Below are 26,352 nucleotides of genomic sequence, written 5' to 3'. Positions count from 1 at the left end.
ACTACATAATCTATGTAGGCTATTTACCCTTATGCATAATATCAGAAGGTGCCGATGGTGGTCACCGCGCTGGACGCGGAAACGGCCTTTGACTTAGTCAAATGGCCTTTTCTATTGGAGGTCTTGCGACGCTCAGGATTTGGCCTCACATATATTAGGTGGGTTAAACTGCTGTACACGGCTCCTCGTGCATCGGTATACACAAATGGCTTGGTTTCACGGTGCATTTATCCCACTCGTGGTACTCACCAGGGCTGTCCATTCTCCCCGGTACTATTTGCTCTTGCTATGGAGCCACTGGCTTGTCACATCCGCAACCTATATGCACAGCGCGCATCCGTATCCAGGCATATTTATCCACCATATCCTTATATGCTGATGACATACTGTTGTATGTTAAATATCCACGAGAAAATGGGGCCCCTTTGACACTTGAAGTGACTCGGTTTGGTGAGCACTCTGGCCTCAGGATAAACTTGGACAAATCCGAGGTTCTCCCCTTGACCTCAGTAGTGCAGCAGGCGGATGTGGGTGAAGGGTTTCGTTGGTGCCCTCATGCGATTCGGTACTTAGGCATTTCAATATCCACTGATAGGGGTAGATTATATAGGTATAACTATATTGGCTCACTGGAGGTAATAGAGCAGAAGGTTGAAACCTGGATACACCTTCCAATCTCCCAGGCAGCTCGTATAGGCCTGGCCAAGATGGTGATTCTGCCAAAGCTTCTGTATGTTCATAACAATGTGCCAGTGTGGCAACTGGATTACTATTGGAGACCTGTGCGGGGCATGATGTCCAGGATGATATGGGCTGGGAAGAAACCTAGGATCTCGTTTGATGTATTGAGCCAGCCATATGAACAAGGGGGGGCTAGAATATCCTGACATGTTTATGCATTATCTGGTGGCGCAGGTGCAATATATACCCAATTGGAGTGCTTTGGTTGGTACATCCCCATACACCAGGCTAGTGAGTGCAATATCTGCTCCAGACACGTTGTTGGGCATGCTTTGGGGAAATAGAGAGGTGGTACCACTGGAGGGAAATCCAGCCTATACAAATAACTAGTAAAGCTTGGGAGCGAATGTGCCAACTGATATGCGCTACCTCTACTTACTTCCCGAATTATCCGTTATACAACACAATTGGGGTCCCACACAAGCATGAGAGATCATTCAGGGTGCTTTTCCAGGCATTGGGTGCACAAACGTTGGGGGATATGGTGGTAGATGACAGATTTATACTGTGGGAGGAGCTCTGTCTTAGAGGCCCGCATAATGCGTGGCACTGTTACACTACCACAGGCTGTGCAGTGTTCTTGAAGATAAATGGCCTAATTTCCCGCTAGCCCCGATACCGCACCCCACACAGAGCCATCTGATTATCCCGACCTTAACTGGGAAAGTGGTGTCCACTACCTATAAGCTGATTAGGTCTGGGAGGAGTACAGTCCGATGTCCTTACGAATCCAAATGGGAAGAGGCGATAGGTAAGACATTGAGCGAGGCCCAATGGAAACTCGTCTGTATGCAAACCCACCACATATCCATAAATGGTTGGTATAGAATGATACACTACAAATTTGTACACCAGTCTTATTACTCACCGCTTGCTCTGCACAGGTTTTATTCTGATAGCTCTCCTGCTTGCAAGAGGTGTGGGGTAGAGCCGGCGGATTTTTTTCATGTTGCATGGCAATGCTCTAAGATTTGCGCCTTTTGGGAACCTGTTGTGGAGGCAATGGATAGTATGTTGCAGTCAGTGAGGGAATATGACCCTGTGGTGTGGTTGCTGGCACTGATTGAGGGGCAGTCTCGTACTGAGACAAAACTGCTGGGGATGGCCACTGTTGTTGCAGGTCTCTTGTGGCAAGGGCTTGGGCGACACCCACCGCCCCCATTTTTTCGCATTGGTTGAACAGCATGCATCTATGTGAACAGAGAGAAACTGGATATGCCAAGATGCTTCCTGTGCCAAGTCGCCCATTTCACTATTGGCCCCCATTCAGGAACTATTTGCTTTAGATTCTCCAGGAGGGCCAGTCGCCTGAACCCACCTTGAGATGAACTTTCATTATCTGTGGATCAAAAGGGCGGGTGTGGATGCAGGGCTGAGAGAAACCACTGATGGTTAAGATCTGTTCTATGACTCTGTGCACTCTTTAATGATATGTGAAACTGTTTTTGTTTGTTCTCTGTACCTATTGAGTGTGGGGGTGGGATGGGCAGGGGGCCAAGGTGGGTTGTTGGAGTTTTATGTTGTATGTTTTAGTCTAAATAATGGAGTTTTATGTTGTATGTTTTAGTCTAAATAATAAAATTAGGTAAAACAAAAAAAAGTAGCCAAGGTAAAGCATTTCTAAAAATTAATTTGACAAAACATGTTCCACTGTAGAGTACTTCACAATTTTATGAGGACAGCTGGGAAGTCACGATCAACCCTTAAATGCTACCATAGAAGACTAATCCTTGAAGTTCTAATAGACAGCACATTTCTACTAAAAAGTAAGTAATTTATATCAATTTTAAACAGAGTGAAACCACTAACTAAATGAATCAGTAAATTACAAAAAGTACTTCTGAACATGCACAATGTCAATATAGATACCTTTTCAAACTACTGTAAAGGTGAATGGATTCACACAAGCAGCAAATAACCATATTTCAATGAAGAGGCTTAAAAACAACAACACAACAAAAAACAATTGCCATAGACAGTAATGGCCGAGGGTATGAAATGGTAGGAGACACCATTATGGCCCAAAAAACCCTTATATAAAAAAATAAAAAAACATCCCGAACAAACTGTCAATCAACTGTTCCTTTTGTCCAAACAATCTGCCCAGTGTACAAATGGACATGCAGCTCAATATGTAATGTACACCAACAATCCTTCAAATCTTTACAATTCCTTAATTACTATATGAAACTAAAAGACAAAAATAGAATGGAAACTTTACAAACCATGGACTCCTGTCCAGTGTACAGCCACACTGCGCTGCAAGGACATACATCTAGTTAATGGTGTACCAACAAATGGCAAAGACATGTTGCAACAACTAGTCAACCTAAACAAGGTTAGACAAGCCCTATAATGTCTTAAAGAAAACAATGCATACTACAAAGATATAAACATAGAGGAGAACTTAAGAGAAACCACCCAAATAATTCAGAATGGCCAATTTGAATGTGTAGATCCTATTACTACAGATGACATTTTGGACCAGTACACAATTCACCCACTGCACTCCAAAGACACCATAGCAGATGCATTAGAAACATATCAAATGTGTCAAGGCAAAGGATCTCCAATCAGCATATGGGAGAAAATTGTAGAAGCATGTTCCTTTCCTCTACTCTTTCCTACAGGAAAAAGAGGAAGATCTGTTGAAAGTTGCGCACAAAGAACAGCATTGAAATATTCCACTTTAGGAATGTATTCTGAAGACCCCAAGATGCAGACAAAATATAGAATACATTATCCACCTTGTGTTAATGTTCATCTATGTTATGGAGTTGCACACGTATTAAAAATAGGCTCTCATTTTTTAAACATGTCCGCTACCCAACTGCTTCAAGAGATGAATGACAAGGATGATGTTTTGCAGAACATACATGGTACAAAAGAATACTGGTTCTAATGTCACGCTGATTTACGTTGTATGCTAAGGAATCAAGGCCCACCCACATGGTTTGTTACTTTAAGTTGTGCAGAATACACATGGGATAACATGCACAACTCTGTTCTCTTGCTGCTGTCAATGTACCACAGTGCTTTCACCATCACTTTATTGCCATGCTGCAATTCATCTACAATACAATACCCCTCCACTTGGAGAAGTGGAGCACTACTTTTGGAGAAAAGTATATCAATCCAGTGGAGCACCACACATCAAAATGTGTTTGTGGATAAAATGTTCTCCCACATTTGGCCATGACAGTGATTCCACTGTTTTACAGTTAATTCAAAAACACATAACCTGCAACATCCCTTCAGAAACCACACATAGTGACCTACGTACACAAATGGTATGCTTCTAAAAACATACATGTGGCAAATACTGCTGACATAGATATAAAACCAAAGGTAAATACTATACCAAATGTCACTTTAGTTTCCCTAGACCAGTTTCTGCAAAAGGAGGAGTAAATAGCTTGATGTCTTCTGTTAGACAGAGTGTAAAAGGCAAATGTCCTAAAACACATACAATATCAAAAGGGATGCACCATCAAAGTACACCAATGATTACAATGCAATCATTGCCCTCTTGTGGATTGCAAATATAGACATACCATATATTGCAGACAATTATACTGCTGTTGCAAGATATGTCACAGCTTATCTCACCAAAGCTGAGAAAACATAGCAAAAAGACCTCTAGGATGACATATAATCTGACAAAACACTATCACAAAAATTGTACAGCCTTGGTATAAAAATGCTCTCCCATAGAGAATGCAGGTGCTATGAAGCTGCAGACCATTCAACAGGCACAGTCGTATATGGCAAATCTGAACACATTATCTGGCTAAACCTCGGCCCAGCTTCATACTGAAAAACAGTACTGAATTCCCATCAAGAGAAATAAACAATAGCCACATATGATCCCAACAGCCAGGACATTTTTTTTTAAAAAACAATATAATAGATACATACTACCCAAACAGAAGTGCTGCCTTGGAAAACATGTGCCTATACCACATAGCCCAAAACTACTCCTACACAAATAATGCCACACCTGATGTGACAACTGGCAAATATTTAGTCTCAATGTGTGAAAGAGGCCTAGTCAAACTTACCAAACCCAGCCTATTTAATTTTATACAATTATCATTTAAATCTCTGCAACATAGGGAACTTTATCACATGTCCCTACTGCAACTTTGTAAATCATGGAAAAAAGAAGAAGAATTATTATGTAACCATGACACATGTGAGGCTCCATTCAATGCAAATCAAAGCAGTAAAACAAATGTCAATTTCAAGCAATACTAAGAAATGTTGGACAATGAATTCCAACAAGAGGAAGAAGTTGAAGCTCACCTAGATAAAGAAACTCCTGAGGGCAGTCAACCTTCCCTTACAGGAAGCCAATAACTATTTTGAGAACCACTCATTCTAAATGAAGCAGAAACCGCCATGATTGAAGAAGAAAATACCATGTATCAAGATAAACAATCGGAAGAAGACTTGTCAGTGCTAAACTCACAGCTAAATGATGAACATCTCAATAATTATCTAGAAGTCAATGAAGAAATTGAACGTGCATTTTAAACATGAAACTACAACTTGGACCTGTAAACATGATAAACCTCTGCTCCTGTATGTAAGTTGTGAAGCGGGTCCTGGAAAAACATTCTTAAATAAAATAATCAGCACATTTCTATAATACAAAACAAACAATAACCTTTTGGCTGTTGTAACAACCCCCACTGTTTTAGCTGTCTACAACATAGGACATATAACGTTACACCGACTACTGCTCCTTTCAGTAGAACACCAAAACTAATTAGAATACTACAATTTATCAGCAGAAGCTGCTACTGAAGTACGCAGGATTCTGAAACAAATGAAAGTGCTCCTAATAGATGAATTAAGCATAGTTTCCAACCTCATGTTGGCTTTATTTCACCTCTGAATGCAAGAAGCCCTAAACACAGACTACAAAGGAATGTTTGGAGGAAAACACGCTATTGTTTTCAGAGACCTCCTACAGTTAACACCAGTAAAAGGTGAACCTATTTTCAAAACATTAGGACGCACACAATGCCGGAAAACACTTGGCAGCATAGGAAATGTAACTCTCTGGCAACATTCTCAGTACAAAGAAATAACTAAAAACATGTATCAGTCTACAGACCTCACCTATGCTAACATTTTGAAAAGCATTAGAACTGGTCTACTTGTTAAAGATGCAAATTCCATCTTAAATAGTAGACTTATCCATGAGCTAGATAGGCAAAACACATCTATTCCTGATGTAATGGAATAATGAACTCAACAAAATGTAAAATGCTTGTCCTTAATGCCAACCCTATAAAGATGTACTCAATTTAATGAGACAATGTTAAAAATAGAAATGCAACCCATACTGCATATTGGCTCCACAGATAAGCTACAGGTGCATGGTATGATACTCTCTATGTTTCAATAAGCAACAGCACAACTAAATAGCTTAGAAAAATCTATCTCCAAAACAGCTGGATTGGAGAAAATGTTACAAGTGTGTCTAAACTGCAGAGTAATTCTAAAATGTAACCTTGATGTAGAACAAGGTTTACTAAAGGGAGCAATTAGTACAGTTGTTGGCTTCCAAACGTATCCACATGACAACATTCAGTTTTTCAACTTCCACTTTCATAAACTCACAGAAGTTCCAAAAATACGGAGCACAATTGCACAATTCCTTCTTTTCAAAGACTTGTACCAACATAGAAAACAATTGTCTCTGCCTCTTGCATATTCCATCATTATTCACAAATCTATTGATTGACATTGGCAGCGTCTTTAAAGAAGGTATGAGTTATTTAGCACTTTCACATCTAGATACACTCAAAGGTCTATTCCTTGTCAACTTGGATGCAAACACAGTCACTGTTTACATTCCTTGCATCCTAGAATATAACAAGCTACATGCACTGTACACCCCATCTACATATGTACAATGCACATCTACAAGCTTAACATTTAAAAAGAAAGGTAATACAAACAGAACCTATACGAGATCTCCCAAAAATACCACCAAAGAAACACAAAACAACTGCTACTCCATCAAGCAATACAACCACAAACCTGCCTAGTGCAAACACAGTTGCACAACCACCAGAATACAGAAAGACAAACACTTCTTCAAAAAAACAAGGGCAGATCCTTCAAATGACACATAGACACAATTATCTGGTCCATTTATATTTAGCAACACAACTGGAGTACATTTCTATGCAAATGTAGCAGTCAATCTTCTCATCCTATTGCCTCCAATTGTTAAAAATATTTACTTAAACAGCTCAGACCAGTTGTTTTTACAAATGTTCATTCTTCATAGAAATACCACAAATAATCCTGCCAACACTTACAGTGTCTCAGGTATAAGGCAATCATTGGACTACTGTATAGGAATGGTAACGTTAACCATGAACATTCAGGACTATCCACAATAATTTCAAATGCACTAACTACAAGTACTAGAAACCAAAAACATACCTATAAATGAAATCTTCCAGATTTCATTCACATAGAAACATATGTGCAGTCTATGCAATCCTGTTTCATAAGAGAACATCCCTAATATACAATGTGTGCATGCATTGATATCACATTGTGAATCCATTCTATTTCACCAGCTTCTGTAAAATGCAAATCATGGCATATTAGGCACTTTTTGCAATTTAGACAATTGTTCCACCATACAAAAAAACTCACATAGCCAATATCTGATACTAATGCTTTTAAGGTACAATGCAGAGGATACCAAAAAGAACTGTACGCTTACTAGTGTTAAAGATTGCGTCTCTTGGGCGCTGAGTACCTGGGCTTCCGGTAGTTGTTCTTGGTGAGGTCGCCAGGCTGTCCGACAGGTGATTGAAGAATATGAGACGCGAGAAACCAGCACACCCCTTCCCCTAGAGTCAACAGGGTTAGAGGTGGACCAGCTCCCAACGCCACTAAAGTGCACCTTGCAGTGTTGGAGCAGAGTAGCAAGATAGAATTGCGGACGGAATGCCGTGGTGTTCCCAGAGGATGCAAATAACTGGAGGAGGCAGGCAAGTCTTGGAAGGCGAGGCAGTAGAGCAAGACAGTAGCGGGCACAACAGTAGAACAAGGCTGGAGCAGGCAAGGAATGGAGGGCAGGCTGGAGCAGGTGAGGACTGAAGGACTGGCTGTAGCAGGTGAGGACTGAAGGGCTGGCTGGAGCAGGCAAGGACTGTAGGGCAGGCTGTAGCAGGCAAGGAATGGAGGGCAGGCTGGAGCAGGTGAGGACTGAAGGGCTGGCTGAGCAGGCAAGGACAGGAGAGCAGGCTGGAGCTGGCAAGGACTGGAGCTGAAGCAGCGTGGCTTCAGGAGCGAAGACACGATCCGTGAAACAAACCGCATTGAGACGCGGTGAGTTTCAGGATCATGCGCCTTAAATAAGACCGGCAGCACTCGGGAGGCTTGGAACGCAAGCCGTGTTTTCCCCGAGGGCTGCCGCGTCCGAAACGAGGCTTGGGAAGCAAGCTTGTGGCTTCCCAAGCGTCTCGAGGACTGCGCATGCGCGAAGACCAAGACGCGGTCTTCCGCGCATGCGCAGGCCCCGGGACACAGAAACCCCGGAAGCGCCGGGTGTCGCGGACAACCGCGAACCCCCCAACCGGTATCGGGGATAACAGCGCCAGGATGGGGCGCGTCGGAATCCATAACCGCGCCCCCTCCGACAGGTAAGTGAGGTGGAGGTGGTGACACTATGCCCCCTCCCAGAAGGCCCAGGAGCCCCTGGTTTCCACGGAAAGCGGCGATAGAAATCACGGATCAGGCGGGGGGCATGCACATAACTGCGTGGTTCCCAAGTTCTATCACAGGCTGGGTAACCCTTCCAGTCCACCAAATACTGGAGCACACCTCGCCTGAAGCGAGAATCGCAAATTTCCTGTACCTCGAATTCGGGAGACCCCTGGACAACAACAGGTGCGGGACGAGGGGCAGAACGGCCAAACGTGTCCACCACATATGGCTTCAACAGGGAGACGTGAAAAACCGGATGCACCCGCCAAGTTTGAGGCAATTGCAAACGGAAAGCCACAGAAGACAGGCGTTTAGTGATCCTGAAAGGGCCAAAGTATCGGGGAGCCAATTTGGTGGGTAAATTACGAATGGGGAGATGTTTGGAGGACAACCAAACTAGATCCCCAACCTGGAAAGCAGGTTCAGGTGTCCTTCCCTTATCAGCCTGTCGCTTCATCCGTGCCTGTACTTCCGCCAAAGTACTGTGAGCCAAGGAGTGTTGATCCTGAATGGAAGTGACGAGCCAATCAGCGGAGGGAACCGTACTAGAAGGTACAGGACAAAAGGGTACCAATTTAGGATGTAAGCCAGACAAACAGAAAAACGGACTCAGGCCCGTAGCTGAATGAACGGTATTGTTATAGGAGACCTCGGCAAAAACCAGATGGGACTTCCAGTTAGATTGAGTGGCATTGGCAAAACAGCGAAGATATTGTTCCAGAGTCTGGTTAGTCCTCTCAGTCTGGCCGTTGGTATGAGGATGATAACCAGAACTGAGTGCACGATGGATGCCGAGATGACTGCACAATTGATTCCAAAAAGATGACAGGAATTGAGACCCTCGGTCGGATATAATCTTTTGCGGCAGTCCGTGTAACCTGTATATCTCCAGAAGAAATGCCGATGCCATCTGAGTAGCGGTTGGTATTTTAAGGAACGGAACAAAATGTGCTGCTTTGGAAAAGCAGTCCACCACAACCATAATGCAGGTATATTCTTCAGACGGAGGGAGTTCAACGATGAAATCAACTGCTATGGTGTGCCAAGGGTAAGGAGGAATCTCGGTGGGATGAAGCAACCCTAGGGGCCTCTTCCTAGGAATCTTCACCTGGGCACACACAGGACAACTCTTTACGTAACGTTCAATATCATGGGCCCAACCTGGCCACCAGAACTGTCTGGATATTAATTCTCGAGTTGCTCCGATACCACGATGGCCACCAACTCGGGAGTCGTGAAACCCCTGAAGCACAAGAGCTCGAAGAGAGGTTGTGGGAACATATAGCCTGTTCCGGAAGAAAAGTAGTCCATTCTCTTCAGTAACCTGAGGATTCCTCATGAGGCCTTCCCGATCAGGATCGGTACTAGTGTCTTGTAGAATCTTCTGGAGATAAGGTGATAAGGTGTATAAGAAATGCTTTGGGGATATAATTGGCTCCTCCCTGTACTGCTTTCCAGCTTCTACCTCCAAGGATTGGGACAAGGCATCGGCCTTTACATTGCGAACACTGGGGATGTATGTGATATGGAAGTCATAGTGGGAGAAAAAAAAGGCCCATCGGGCTTGGCGAGAGGTGCGGCACTGAAGAGACTTTAAGTACTGTAAATTTCGGTGGTCTGTACGTACTTCCACAGAATGCTGGCCTCCAAGGAGATGATGTCTCCACTCTTCGAATGCAGTTTTTATTGCCAATAGTTCTTTCTCGATTACTGCATAATTCTGTTCGCTAGGCGTGAGCTTGCGGGAAAAGTATGCCACAGGGTGTTCCACACCGGATTCTGGTTCCATTTGCAAAAGGACAGCACCCACGGCAAGATCGGAAGCGTCGGCTTCTACTATGTAAGGCACTTCGTCATTAGGATGACGCAAAATGGGAGCAGTACTGAAGGCTTGTTTCAAGACGTTGAAAGCCTTGGTTGCTTGCGTATTCCAGACAAAAAGCGTCTTACTGCTAGTTAGTCGAGTTAAGGGAGCCGTGAGTTGAGAAAAATGGGGTATAAATTGCCGATAAAAATTAGCAAACCCCAAAAATCGTTGTAGGGACTTTATATCAGAAGGTTGAGTCCAAACTTGAATGGCTTGTACCTTGGCCGGATCCATGAATATTCCAGTGCCACTGATCACATAGCCCAGGAATTCCATCTTTTTCTGGTGAAAAGAGCACTTCTCGAGCTTAACGTACAGGTGGTTCTGGGACAAACGTCGAAGTACCTCTCGAACGTGTTCTACATGTTGCTTCAGGGAGACAGAAAAAACGAGGATATCATCGAGATACACCCAAACTGATATCCCGATTAGATCACAAAAAACGCTATCCATAAAACGCTGAAAGACAGCCGGGGCATTGCACAAACCGAATGGCATTACCCGGTATTCGTAATGCCCGAAAGGAGTCTTAAAGGCCGTCTTCCATTCATCTCCCTCTTTGATTCGTATTAAGTGATAAGCGCCTCGTAGATCCAACTTAGTGAACACCTGGGCAGTTCGAAGGGACTCCATGATGCTTCGAATCAATGGCAATGGATACCTATCTTTTCTTGTAATGTCATTTAATTGACGGTAGTCAATACAGGGTCGTAAGGTTCCTTCCTTCTTCTTCACGAAGAATAGCGGGAATCCAGCTGGTGATTTCGAGGGAGTGATATAACCCTTCCTAATACAGTCTGACAAGTATTCTTGAAGAACTGCCTTCTCAGTAAGGGACAGGGCGTATACCTTCCCATGAGGTATCACTGAACCAGGTGCTAATTCGATAGTACAGTCAAACGTTTGATGAGGTGGCAGTGGAATGTCTTCGGGTTCAGAAAATACTGGCTGGAATTCGGCATATTCCTGAGGGACAGACAACAGGGCACAAAATTCAGGAGAGCCAGTACCCCTCGTGAGGGGTATGGTTGAGATCTCCCTTCCTAACACACCGGCCGAACAGCAATCCTGGAGACAGAGAGCGGAGGTGAAATCCAAAAGACGAGCTCCCCAATTGATGGTAGGATTATGGTGAAGAAGCCAAGGTAAACCTAAGACCACGGGATAGGAGGGTGATTTGATGACATCCAAGGCGATCTCTTCCCCATGTTCTTTAATCTGCATATGGAGACACATGGTTTGTTGGCTGATTGGACCGGAAGATAAAGGGGTTCCATCGATGACCTCGACTGGCAAGACACTTCTCCGGGGTAGCAAGGGTATTCCTTGGCTAATTGCAAATGTCTTGTCTATGTAATTCCCAGATGCTCCACAATCCAGTAAGCCCAGCACCTCTGTCTTCTTGTTAAACCATGACAACTTGATCCTCACCACCAGTAAAACAGCCGGTTGCATGGGCTGAAATGAAAAGGCGGAACTGGAAAGGACTGAATACGGATCTAGACCTGTCGTTGCCCTTCCAACTGACGACAGGCCAACTAGTTTTCCGGCTTTCTTTGTGGGCGTAAAGGACAAGTACCCAAGAAATGCCCAGCAGCCCCACAATACAGGCAAAGTCTTAGATTCCGTCTGCGTTTCCGTTCAGCTTCCGAGAGTGGGCCCCTAACGGCTCCCAACTGCATGGGTTCGGGGCCGGAATCCGAAAGTCCGGAATTACCAGTTTGAACGTTGGGTGGTCTTGTGAACAGCCGTTCAGCTCGTCGTCTCTCACCCTTCCGTTCCGCCAATCGATGGTCTATTCGCAACACTTGTTCAATTAATTGTTGCAAGGTATCAGGTTCAGGAATGTGGAGCAATTCATCTTTGTACTCCTCTCGTAGACCTCTTCGGAACAAAGTCTTTTGAGTTATCTCAGGCCACTGGGAGTCAGTTGCCAACTGACGGAAACGGCCGATGTAAGCTATAATATCCATAACACCCTGTTTTAGTTCCATCAACTGATTCTGAGCTGCGGAGGCTAGATTAGGTGACTGAAAGACCTCCAGAAATGCCTTTTCAAAAGCTGCAAAGTCATTGAGTATGGGGCTATTGGCAGATACGAATGGAGCGGCCCAGGCCAGGGCGTTTCCCGTCAAATTCCCCAGGATGTATCCTATCTTGGCTTTATCGGAATTGAAATGAGAGGTTCTGAACAGGAAATGTATTCTGCAATGTTTGCAAAACTCTGCCACTCGTCTCGGGTCGCCGTCGAACTTGATGGGCGTAGTCTGGGACATAGCCCCTTCTCCCTGGGACGCTACCCCAGAGGCTTGTGACACCATCTGTCTTAGACCGATGTTCTCTTGACGGAGTGCTGTCATTTCAGCCCGAAGAACACGCATCTCTTCCCGGAGATCTTGAGCCTCGTCCATCTCGAAGTCGGAAGGTAGGCGTCTCAATCTGTTAAAGATTGCGTCTCTTGGGCGCTGAGTACCTGGGCTTCCGGTAGTTGTTCTTGGTGAGGTCGCCAGGCTGTCCGACAGGTGATTGAAGAATATGAGACGCGAGAAACCAGCACACCCCTTCCCCTAGAGTCAACAGGGTTAGAGGTGGACCAGCTCCCAACGCCACTAAAGTGCACCTTGCAGTGTTGGAGCAGAGTAGCAAGATAGAATTGCGGACGGAATGCCGTGGTGTTCCCAGAGGATGCAAATAACTGGAGGAGGCAGGCAAGTCTTGGAAGGCGAGGCAGTAGAGCAAGACAGTAGCGGGCACAACAGTAGAACAAGGCTGGAGCAGGCAAGGAATGGAGGGCAGGCTGGAGCAGGTGAGGACTGAAGGACTGGCTGTAGCAGGTGAGGACTGAAGGGCTGGCTGGAGCAGGCAAGGACTGTAGGGCAGGCTGTAGCAGGCAAGGAATGGAGGGCAGGCTGGAGCAGGTGAGGACTGAAGGGCTGGCTGAGCAGGCAAGGACAGGAGAGCAGGCTGGAGCTGGCAAGGACTGGAGCTGAAGCAGCGTGGCTTCAGGAGCGAAGACACGATCCGTGAAACAAACCGCATTGAGACGCGGTGAGTTTCAGGATCATGCGCCTTAAATAAGACCGGCAGCACTCGGGAGGCTTGGAACGCAAGCCGTGTTTTCCCCGAGGGCTGCCGCGTCCGAAACGAGGCTTGGGAAGCAAGCTTGTGGCTTCCCAAGCGTCTCGAGGACTGCGCATGCGCGAAGACCAAGACGCGGTCTTCCGCGCATGCGCAGGCCCCGGGACACAGAAACCCCGGAAGCGCCGGGTGTCGCGGACAACCGCGAACCCCCCAACCGGTATCGGGGATAACAGCACCAGGATGGGGCGCGTCGGAATCCATAACCGCGCCCCCTCCGACAGGTAAGTGAGGTGGAGGTGGTGACAACTAGCTGCACACACATCCGAGTATCTCTTGATAAGAAAACCTTCACAACAGTAGGCATACTGTACAACACTGGTGCCACAACCACTGCAGGCCACTATACTACATGTGTCAAAAAAAGATGGTTGGTTTGAATGTAACAATACGTCCGTTACTCTAAAACATAGTTTACCAGCAAACCTAGCACATGCCTACTTAATATTCTTTAAACACAAATGTAGTCACTGAACTGTAGCACAATGAGAAGTTAGAATATGAAAACTGGTATCTAACTAAATACATAATACTACAATATTACTTTTAAAAGGTAAAATAGTTAGAATACGTCAACAGGTATCTAACTACTTTAATAATATCCTTCATTGCACTGCACTACAAATACACCCTCACAATTCTTACTACAAATCCTCTTGTAACATCCAATATACTTAGAATACACCAACAGGAATCTAACTATTTTAAACATTCCCTTAATTACAACAAACATCAAACAAACATATTGTCACACTTGCACTCACATAAATGTAATAGGGTTTTTTAAATCATCTATGGATTTTGTTTTTCTCCCAATGACCCAGTGATTATTTACATCAATGCAACAGCTGTGTACCACACACTAATGTTGTACCAAACAAAGTATATAGAATTTACTGATTACGAGGGTCTAAAAAGTACATAAATATGTGCAATTGCATGAGGTTAAACATTTTAAACTATCCTGCTTGATATATTGTGCTGTGTTTTTTTTCACAGAGAAAGAACCAAAGATTCCAACTGCATTACCATCTGAAACCAAGTGACCCTACCAAATGTAATCCTATTTGTTAACTTTGCAAAGAAACAAATACAAATTTGCTAAGCACTAACCTCAATTGCTCCACAATCGTAATTACTATTATACTTCAATTTTATTACTCCACCATATTACAAATACCGTATACTTCCCCCACAGTATCTATAATTACAATGCACATATAACTATATAGTTTATGTGGCGAGTGGCCAGATTCTTGGGGGGAATGGCCATAATGCAACCTTATACAAGTACATCCAATACATGCTGAAATAAGAAAACTCGGCCCAAATCCCCCCCAATTCTGGTGATGTCCATGGACACCAAATAGACTGTGGACTCGGCAGCATGTGCAGACCCTTTTTTTCACCTATATAAACATCTCCATATCATCTTTATTCCACTCCCCTACTATTTCAAGGTCCTCTTTCAGCCACCAAATAATCTGAAATGTATTTCCCAAGCAATCCGTTTACCAAGCTGTCCATGGACTACCGGACCGTCCACGGATTACCGTAACATCTGCACACCCTTTTCCCAGCTATCGAAAATTCTCCATATTATCTTTTTTCCACTCTCCTACCCTTCCTGGCCCCTCATTCCACCACCAAATAAACCCAAATGTGTTTTCCATACGTTTTCACCACTGCAATGTCCGCGGTTAGCGGAGACTGTCCGCGAATCCAACATGACAACCATTTCAGGGAATATGCTGCACGTCACGCTTTTTGCCATCCTATCAGCAGGATTGTCTGGCGGACATCACATCGCTCCCGAGGCCTATCACTGGGCTCTACACATACCGAACAAGTAAATGAACCAGTGGACCAAACCCTGGTATCACTAGCAAATTTGGTGAAATCCATCTAGCGGTAGGGGCTGTAGGCATAAGCAAAACAATGTTTCTATTGCATCTATGGGGAAAACACATTTTGGGACCCCCAATACCTTTGCCCCCTGAACAAAACCTCAACAATATTTGCAAAATCGATCTGAGGGAGCCATATACTTTGTTTGCTAAGTTTGGTGAGGATTCATCCAGGGGGGCCAAAGTTATAAACCACCCATAAAGTGCTCTTCCTTTGGGATGAGCAACTTAACTATAACTATATGGCTGCTACTGCAGGCCGTGTAATATGGAGAAAACTATTTTGTCTTATTTATCTAAGTTTTAGACCATTGTATATCTGCCTTCCCAGTGCATGTGTATTTTTTTAAAAAAGATTTATGGATCAGTTATAGAACATTTATCTTCGCATCCAAGATCAAAGACATGGTTTGACAAAAGAAAAGAAAAAAGGACATACATTTTCAAGAAATGAAGGCAAAATTTCATTTAAGTCCATTAGCGAGTTAGATATATATATCTGTTTACATTCATAATTCATCAAATATCCCTTCAAAGAAGAAGGAAAGAAAAAAAAAAGGGGGATTAGGTAAGGCATCCACAATTCATTCACCAGTCTATTTCTGGAAGATGTCCTTGGCTATCCCCCCAAGATTTCATTTAAAAATTGAATGATCGCAACGATCAAAGGTCGAGATTCACCCGCCATTATCCAAGTCCAGATCATTTCAACATCTCTCATGAGTTTTCCATCAATCAGATTTCCAATATATCTCGTACGGATCTCTGTTAGGCCTGGACAGAATAAAACAATATGCTTTAGTTTTTCTGTGTTTTCCTCCCGTTTGCAGAATCTGCATTTTGAGTCAGGAACTTGCCCATATGATTTCAAGATTTGTCTTGTCGGCAAAATATTAAACCGAAATCTCATGAATTGAGATCTGTACCATTCAAAGGGAAAACATCTGAGATACTTGCGGACGGAGTCACATGCCTTCGTTTCATTCATCATGTGACGTTGACACTGATAGGACCACCTGTGTGTTTCGATCTTATCATCTTCCTTCAAGAGTTTCTTCACTTTTCCTGGATTTAACCACAGGGTATCCATACATAAAACCAAGGAATCAATCTTGGCTAAACATGTTTTCCCCCATAGGTCTAGACGTGTGTTGTTTCTCTACTCCTTGTCTTGTATCAAGATTGAATAAAACTCAGATTTGGGGACCAATATGCACTTCCTGAATAGAGATAAAGTCTTCCATACTGTGTTAGCGTACACAGATGTCAGCCCCAGCTGGAATCTAATCACTGCTATCGGGACACTCTGAGGCAATCTCATACTCTTCCTCCAGAAAAAAAGCTTCCAGAGTGTCCCAAATTTTCCACAAGGTACAAGCCTCTGCTCTGTAGATCATACAGGCCATAACCTTGTATTTATAAAAGGCCACAATAGGGAGAATGGAACATCTACAGTATTTCTTGTAGATCAATCAGCCCATGGCCATTAGAGCTTTAACTGTTGTCTTTAGCTCCAGCTGGTGAGGCATATCTACCCAGCTAGAGTTTACCTGTATACCAAGGTATACTACTGAAGCCACCTGGGACAGGATCTCGTTCATCCAGGTAATATTTAAAGTTTGCGTTCTGTTTGCCATGAGTGGAGGAAAAGACTAGGATGTTGGTTTTGGCAACATTTATCTCTAAGCCATTTTTTTGCATGTATTTCTGGAGATCAATAAGCATGCTTTGAAGACATGTGGGTGTTTGATCCATAAGGACTATATCATCCCCATATAAAAAGCGAGGAACTATTTGGTCATTGATATGCAGGGGACAAGTGCTACTTTGGTTTCCACAGTTCTTTAGGTCTCCCAAGAAAAAGTTGAATAGAGTAGAGGGCCTTAATAGGGCCCAATATCTTCCTTAGATCCATGAAGGCAAGATATTTTTAGGTTTGTGTTGTCAAAGCACCGCCCTTTAGAAGGTTTATCATGAACAGATTTAATTCTGTCCCAACTCCTGGGACTAACCCCGATTGTCGTGAGTCTAAGCCAGTGGTATCCTTTATCCACTTTCTCAAGGTTTTTAATAACAGGGAAGCAAAACGTTTGCCCAGAATATCAGGGAGAGCAATTGGTCAGTAACTCGACAGTTTTGTCCAATCTCCCTTCTTGTAGATAGGCACAATAAGGGCTTTTCTCCTAGAGTCAGGGATAAACACCAATCACAGAACATGGGTGAAAAGAATGATGGTTAATGGAATCCAAGCCTCTCTGTGATTTTTTATCATAGAGTTTGTTAAGCCATCCGGTCCAGGTGCATTCGATGTATTTGCTTTTTTTATGAGGATCTCCAGATCAAGTCTGTCCATAGTGATGGCGCAAGGGTGGTTCAGCTTGTTCATCAGTTATATAGAAATGCATGATCCCTTCCTATAAAGATCTCTGTAAAACTTATTCCAGACCTCCTCTGTCACCACTTTAATTAGGGGAGCTTGGTTGGCAGCAATTAGATTGTTTAGCCATTGCCATATCTGTCTGGAGTTCTTCTTAGCCAATGCTTTTAACATGACTTCTGCATCTTTTTTGATTAGTATAGCCTTCTATCTACGCAACCAGTTTCTACATCTTCTTTTTAGCCTTTTCAAGAGTGTAACGCGAAATATACTTTCCACATTCTTTATTACTTTCAGATGTCTATTAAGCTGTTTCTTTTCCAGTTTCATCTTTTTGTTATTTATTCATCAGCGTAGCTTTTAGGTTGCATTTATCTAACTTGACGGTCCGTGTTTCTGTTGATTGTAAATGACATCTTGAGGAATCACTTTTGGCTCTTCTTGGTTCTTACCACTCTTGTGTGGGGATCACTGATCTTCTCCTACCCACCATTGTCATTCTCTGATGGATTACTCACTATGGCATTTTTTATACTGAGCAGTTTGTCTGTATTTTTGATATTGATCCAAAGGTTGAGTTCTCCACTAAAACTCTCCTTCTGTATTTCTTTTTTACTATCAAACCAGTCAGATAGTTTGAAACACACTGGAAGTAGTAAAGGTGCCAAATCCAGTAAGGTTGCTTTTATTGTCCCTGAGTGTAGAAGTAAGATAACACAATCCTTGAAAGATTGTCTAGGGAATTCCACTATCTTTACATCGTCTGACTTGATGAACCTTAGTGGAGGAATGTGTTGAAAAAGGTTCACATTCAGACAGTTAAGAATATGCTGCTCATCATCTGGAAGGAGACATTGCAGTTGTACTGTATTACCATCAGTTTTCTTTTTGACTGTATTATGCTTAGTCTCTCTTGACTGACTTTTTTCCCCTTTGTCAAAAGCTGTTTTTTTCTAATCTTCTTCTATAGCTCAGCCAAGCTGTCTTCACAGGTTTCACACCCATCTCCATTGAGTCTGTCTTGATGTCATAAATACAAACTCTTTTCTGTTCCAAAGTTATGAAATCTGGTAAGATCTGAGATTTTCTAAGGTGTTGAACGAGATTTGGAGCTGATCTTTTGTTCAGTGCACCATTGGGTACTTGTAGAGAAGCTCTTCATGGGTTAACCCATTGTAGGCATTCCAATAGTTTGTCTGTGTTTTCCCTGGTTCCCCTTTCAATTACCATGGATCTGGGGATATACCCCCTCTTCTTCCTCAATGGTGTAATCCAATAGGTCCACCTCATCATTGGTGAGGTTCTCTGGCTCCTGTTGCCATGTAAGGAACTGAATGGTCTGTTCTTGTCTATAGTCCTTAAGGTCTCCACTTTTTATTGGAAGAGGGGAGCAGTCCTAGGCTTCTTGCCTCTAGCATAGGCTGGGTTTTAATTTGTCTCACAAAGTTTTAGCCAGCTGTCGATTTTCTTTTCCTATGATGTGGAAGATTTTTAGTTTTTTGTGTTGCTTCATGCCAGTATGTTGTTTCTGGTTGGCTGGATTGTTATTTTTTTTATCTGGAAAGGCTGAGCTTCCAACAGGCTAGACAAGTCTTGGGCCTTGTGAGTTTTTTTATCTCTTTTGATGTAGAAGAGGAATTCCGAGAAGTCCCTCTAGAATTGTGTGTTGTGAGATCAATATATGGCCGCTTGTCATGTGCTTTTTTCTTTTTTTCCAGCAATGCCGGAAATTATCTTATCTGGTTTGTCATTGGTGTTACTGATTGGGGGTGTATCACTTATTTATGTTTGCTCCTTAGCTAAAGTTTCTGGCTTCCTGATCTCTTTAAGATTGTCACTGATATTTGAATTTCAAGGTGTGTCATTTCTTTGTGCCTGCTCGCTTGGCAAGATCAATGATAGTTCTCGTTATTGCAGAAATGTTGTATGAGGGGCATGCACTGATTTCTCTTTTTTTCATGTATAGTTTCCATCAATGATTTTACAATCAAGTTCTTCTCGTGTCATTCCACTTCAAGTGTCCGTTGCATGAGTGTTTGGATTTGGCTAGAAGTGGCCACCTCTTGATCAACTCTTGTCTGTAGATAGGTAATAAAAGCCTCAATATAAATTACTTTTGAGGGAACCAAAGCTGGAGTGCAGCCTGATCTTTAAAGCTCTCTTACATTGCTTTGTACAATTTTAGAAATGGAGCAAGAGATATTGGCCCTCATTACGACCCTGGCGGAATTCGCGGTGCTAATTGCACCGCGGAGCACGGCGGAAAGCCGCCGATAGCGCCATGGGGGTTGGCGGATTTACCACCCCATGCCGACCTTGGCGGAGCGGTAAATCCCCAATCCCCATTTTGCCCTTCCCCATTCCCATTCTTGCCCCATAGGGTATAATGGGAGTGGGGAAGGCGTTAATTACGCCACCGTAAAGTACGGTGGCGTAATTAACAACGAGGTCCCTTAGCGCCATGGATTTCTCCGCCCGGAAAAACCAGGCGGAGAAAGGCTCCATGGCGCTACGGGAACTCGTAGTAGGGCGGACGGGTCCGCCGCGAATAACGCTGGCGGAAACCCACTCCGCCAGGGTCGTAATGAGGGCCATTGTCAGTGTTGACATTAGGCTATTTTGAGTGTTGATGGTTGTAGATGATAACGGGCAAGGTTGGTCCTGGTTTTTTCTTGGCAAGAAGATTGAATCATCAAGAGTTGTAGAGAAAGGAGATTATCTCATTCTTTCTGCCTCTATATGATCTCCGTTCGTCGGATTCTGACTTAAGAGTCGTGGAAGACATCTGAGCATTTTCTTGATCTATATTGTTGCCCAGACTAGTGTAAGATGTCTTTTCTTCTTCCTGGAGTTTTTGTTCCTGTAAAAGACTCTGCTTGCTCACCAACCCTTTGTCCTCATTCAGTAGAGGTTGTAGGTCACCATCGTCCTCTTTTGCTCTGAATGGTTTCTTTCCCAACAGTCCTTTGATATAGGCTATGTTGCTTGCTAGATTGTGTGCACCACGGAATAGGTAGTGGTCAGACTCTCTTCTGTGCTCTGGTTCTTGGCTTAGATGGTCCTTTACTTCTAAGTTAAAGGCAAGTTTCTCAACAGGGGAGGATCTAACATTCTTCACTTTGTGAGAATGTATGGGCGAGTCACAGTCATTGAGTTTAACTTCCGGCACTTGTGTTTCGATTATTTCAGGGTTTTTAATTTCTAGCATTTCTGCAACTGTTAGGTCCAGTGTAGATAGTTTCTCCCTATTCTGTTTGGAGTTCTTAGAATATGTCATAAATTGTTCAATGCCTCACCTGTTTGATTTAAGACATTTTTCTGGGAGCATACAGGAGACTGAGAATATAGGTGACTTTTTCCTTTTCAGGACTTTTGCCAACCCTCCACATTCTGTGCCCTCTGTTTTGTCTTCCCTCCACATTTGAGCATATTTAAGATCTTTGTGTTCATAGGACGAGAGGGATCTTGATTTTATGTTATCAGTTGCTTGGTTAACATCATGGGAAGAGTCTTTTGTGGTAGTCTTTTAGCTTCAGCTGAACATTTAGTTTGCCTTCGGGTGCACAGGGGAATCAGACCTCCCTCTCCCCCACGATCTGAAATGATCTATCGTGTCTCGCACAACATGAACAAAAGTCGCTAATGTAAGCAAGAGGACACCATCCATATACTCTGGAGCTCTCTGAAAGGTATCAGTTTTTTCAAGCAGTTAGCCCCGCCTTCCTGTGGTCACACAAAGGCACACACTGTAATGCGTGTTCTGCAATAATTAGTGTTTTAGCTTAAAATGAGTTTACCATGCAATTCAGAGTAGTGCAGGACCTCTCCCTTCTCCTTTCCTGTCCGCACTGTCCACACGTAACACACAAAACTCTACGTCTCACTCTGCGACGCTTCGCATAGAGACAGTGTTTTTAAAGTGTTTCTTGGCAGAAGGGAATCCAACAAGGAAAGCAAAGAAAGACTAAAGACTGGAAACAGCTCCAGGCAGGCTACCAAACACGTGAAACACTCCGTCTTAACAAATGTGCTTTGTTTTGAACTGAGACACACCCATAACTTGTGAACATGTATCCATGACACTTAAATTGCCTTTCTTATTCGAGGCAGCAATGAGATACACTTCTGGGCTGGAAAGTAGGCCCTGTTCTAGGATTTGCAAAGCACTGTGCAAGACCCCTTAATTTACATATTTATTGACATTGCTGAAAGGGACAATACAGATAATGTCATGTTATGATATCAATATTTAATCCGTTAATGCATCATGGGGAGTTGTAGTACAAGAGATCAATATCATTCTGATATGCATATGATTAGTCACTAATGTTATAAATGCAACAACATTTAAAAAAAAAAAGTTTGTTAAACTGTGATTAAGACTTTATTGAAAAGTGTATATTATAAACTGAATCTCTTCTATGGACTAACCATTTGGTCATATAGCATACAGTAAGAGAACATTATGTGCCCAAGATCACACTCTTTAAGTTGCAAAGCTGGAAGTTTAGCCCAGCATGCAATTTATTCCCTTTACTGACCACATACCTTCTCAGCTCTGGTTGGCAAAAATACCTAAAGAAAGCAATATGACAAATATAAAAATCCTCAAAGAAATGCATTATGCAAGACGAGTTAAAGTGTAGCTTTGTATTCCCCATTCAGACTCGAAGTGTACAAGTACCCGACTGCTAAATAATGTAGTCCTAATCAATCTCCTTTATGTTCTGCAACTTACTTTGAAGCCTTAAAAAAACACAATCGGCAGCTTGTAATTATGAACAATGTAAAGGAAATGTGCAGTTCCCAAAAAAGAAAATACTTGGAATAAAACAGTATACAAATGGGACAGAGGGTCCTTCTGTGACTCGATGTAAGTGTCTTGAGAGAACATGCAGATTTTCAAAGTCAGCTGGTGGAGCTCTGTGGGGGCTTGCAAATGCAAAGTACCCCTTATGATGTATTACTAAAATGTTATTGCTAAATTAGAGTACTTGGTGCGCTTCACAAATGACAAAGAGCTGTAGTTTTAAATATAAATTAAGGAATGTGCATGCTCTGTTTGGGGCCTTGGCATTAGGGACACTGCAGACTCATATTAATGGTTTTGGAGGTGAGTGCAAGCTGCAAGAGTGAGGACCTGTGCAGCCACACAGGTAGCCCATGCTAAATTGATTAGGCCACAGGGGGTTAATGACCTGTGACTGTTGTAAGAGGATTCAATTCAACACTACAGCTAAGTCAACGCCTAGTCTATAATACTGAATGAAAACCCTTATTGATATATCTTTATGTCCAGTTCATGCGTTCTGGATGACTACCCCTATATAACACCCCTCTCTTGGAATCCCCCTGACCCCACTGAGCCAAGAAGTAGTTCTGTTTTGCAAGTTTAAAAGGTTTATTTGATAATTTAAAATATATATATATCACACTTTATAATAAATTAATAATTGAATAGCACACTCAATCTGATATGATAAAGATTAACCACGGAGAATCTGGCACTAGCACACTTCTTATAATCACAAATGAGTTGACATGAAATGGATAAGGTAGCACACTGGTAAATAGGAACAAAAGTATAATGTGGTAGAGGATGCTTTATGTAAGCTCAGGTGGATGCAATATTCAATTAATGCAGTACAGAAAATACTCAATATGATTTCAACCAAACAATGTAATCACTTTTCTCTGGCAATCCCTCCCCCCCTTGATGCAAGGCAAGGAAATGGAAGGAAAACACACAGTTCTCAGAAATGCAATCAATGTAAATTAGTTCACCCCAGCAAGCTTACACTACAGAAAACAGATAGGAGTTTTGAAAACACAGGCAAAATGCTTTGATATGTGCTAGCAATGGATGAGAAATATGCTGGAAATGCTTTTAATTCCCTTTCAGAGGTTCAGGGTGAGTGGTATCTAGTTAATATTAGTCCAGGTTCACACTAGCAATGATGCAGGGATAGTTAGCAGGTTAAACGAATTTCTGGCAAATGGAAGGCAAGCAGCAGCAGTTTTTACATGTGAAGAAATTTGCAAATCGCGGCAAAATTCGCGGATGCGCCGAGCGCTATTACAGAGGAACCACAAAGACTATCTCTATCGTTTTGGGGTCCTAGGAAAGCCTAGGATCTCATCTTCCAAATGAAAGTTACTGCAAGTCTCTAGCACAAACGTGCGGAGATATGAGCGATTAAATAAAGGTCGTTTTTTAGATTTGAAATTTTAAAGTTCAAAAAGACACGTGCAGGTTGCAACTAGAAAATGACAAGTGACAGCTTTGCAAATGACAGGTGACAGTTAGGAGACAGTTCTACTTAGATTAAAATAGGATTGAATTATATTATTTTAACTAGGAGATTGGTTTGGTACAGTTTGGCGGTACTCACAAGAGATTTTAAACAGGAAGGCGGCTTTGTCACGATCTGGTCAACAGGTCTGGACTTCGGACGGTCTCTGGGCACAGCGTCTGGTCTCTGGAACTGCTCACAGCATCGGGGTCAGCACTCTGGATACAATGGCCTTTTCTCTGCTAGGCACCGGTTCTCTGGGTCCGGTCCTGCCTTCTCTTTGGATATTTCTGTCACCGGGTTCTTGCAAAAGTTCTTGGCAAAATTCAGATGGCTCGCCCGGCTGTCTGAAGAGTTCAGTTGCAAAAATATTTTGAGGCCTGCTGACAAATACTCTTGCTGGCAGTGGCCTTTCTGGTTAAGGTTCTGAAGTCTCTGTTTATCTTGGAGTCTAAGTGTTGGCTCTTTGAAGATTGATGGAGGTAAGTATGGATTTTTCCGGCAGAGCGTCCCGCTGCAGATGGAATTGAAGGTCCCTATCTGTCCTGTCTGTCTGCTTTTATGTGTTTAGAATGTGGGTGTGTTCTAGCATCACTGACCCTACCTCTCTCTCAGCTTCTAATTGGTCAAACTTCCATTTATCATTTGATTGGGGAAAGAAGTGTGTGTCAGCGTGATGTCATTTTATGGCTTGCAGATAGGACACTCCTCTGTCAGATTGCACACATTCTATATTTGATAATAAAAGACATATTTCACAGTTACACAGTTGCTTGAAATTACATATACATGGTGTGGCTGAATTTAGCCATGTCTCTGTCCAAATCTGCTGTTTCTAAGAGCTTGCATTCAGAAATGGCACATAATTGACTTTTTAACTGATTTTTCAATTTCTGACATTGACCCAACTTTACATACATGTGCGCAGGGAGTATGGACATTAACTGATGAAGTTTCAGACTTTTAACATGCATACATTTAGAGTAATATCCACTTTTCCGCTAACACCCCCCTGAACATACCACCGGTTCTAAAAACCTCTTAAACTGTGGGCAGAAAAATCACAAAAATTATGGTATCATTTATAAAATTTTCACATGTCCGCTCTATGAGTTATTCATCTTTTTAGAGTTATGTTCTGGCTCCAAAGGGGTGTGGTTTCCTCTCAGCACAAGGTAGAAATACTGGTTTTTCCAGTTCTGCCAAGCCAGCTTGCTCTCACAGGCAGTGCCCCTCCCCTTTCCTCAGGAGGAAGCCACTTTTTACGACCATTTACGACTCCTGCCAATAAAACCTTTGCCTGAGCCAGGACAGGGCTTTGTTCACTTTCCTGCAGAGCACAGGTAATTCAATTATCAGATAGATGGCATATCCTTAGTGTGAGCAGCAAAAGGGCAGCTAGGCCTGGGAACACAGCTGTGACTCAAGTTTCACTCCTGATGGGGGTAGTTGCCAGGCAGAATTGGAATCTCTTTAAGCCAGTTTCAGATAAAATGTCACTTTTTGTTCCCCAGTTCCTGCATTCAAATAAAACTAAACATTTTTACATATGCAGCTAGAATGCTGATTCTAAGTTTAAACTATAACATTTAAACAATTGCAAAGGCATGTGACACCAAACATAGGTCACTCATTTAATCTAAACATTTTCGATTTTAGTGTCTTTAAATCCAGTGCAACTTAAACTGCTGACTCCACAGCAGTTTTGTTATAAGCACTGTTTTGGGCTCTTCATTTCCCAGATTTTGTAAGCACACAAAACCTCATTCTGCCAAATGTCTGCTGGTGTTCAGTGAATATTTTGCACATGTTGCAATGTTTAAAATAGACACTTTGGCTTGCCTTCAGAGGAACACAGGGTGGTTTTAAAACACCGGCTTTTGGATAGTGGTGAGTACTGGTACTGCACCCATTTTTGGGATTGAAGAATGAATTCCCCACAATTCTAGGTTGCATTTGGCAATCAGCATTGCCATTCCCAATGGTTTCAGACTACTGTGCGGGTAGTCCAATGGTGGTTTTAGGCAGTGTCCTTCTGTGCCCATAACATCGGCAAAAATGGGTGGCAGCCTATTCTTCCTGCATTTCCCTGTGCATTTTCTGGGAAGCTCTGGCCATCATGATGTTTTCATGTCAGTACTGCACAGTTTTGAGGTAGGGCTCGGATGCATGGGTAAATACATCCCACAAGCCCCCCTCTTGCGATGGCCATTCGGTTTCACTGATGGGACTCGCAAGATCTGGGATGTTTCCTCATCTTCTTCCAATAGATGGCACAGTTCAGCA

This window comes from Ambystoma mexicanum, chromosome 14, assembly GCF_040938575.1.
Source record: "Ambystoma mexicanum isolate Mex_15411 chromosome 14, UKY_AmexF1_1, whole genome shotgun sequence".
NCBI lineage: Eukaryota > Metazoa > Chordata > Amphibia > Caudata > Ambystomatidae > Ambystoma > Ambystoma mexicanum.
This window is presented reverse-complemented; position numbering follows the sequence as displayed.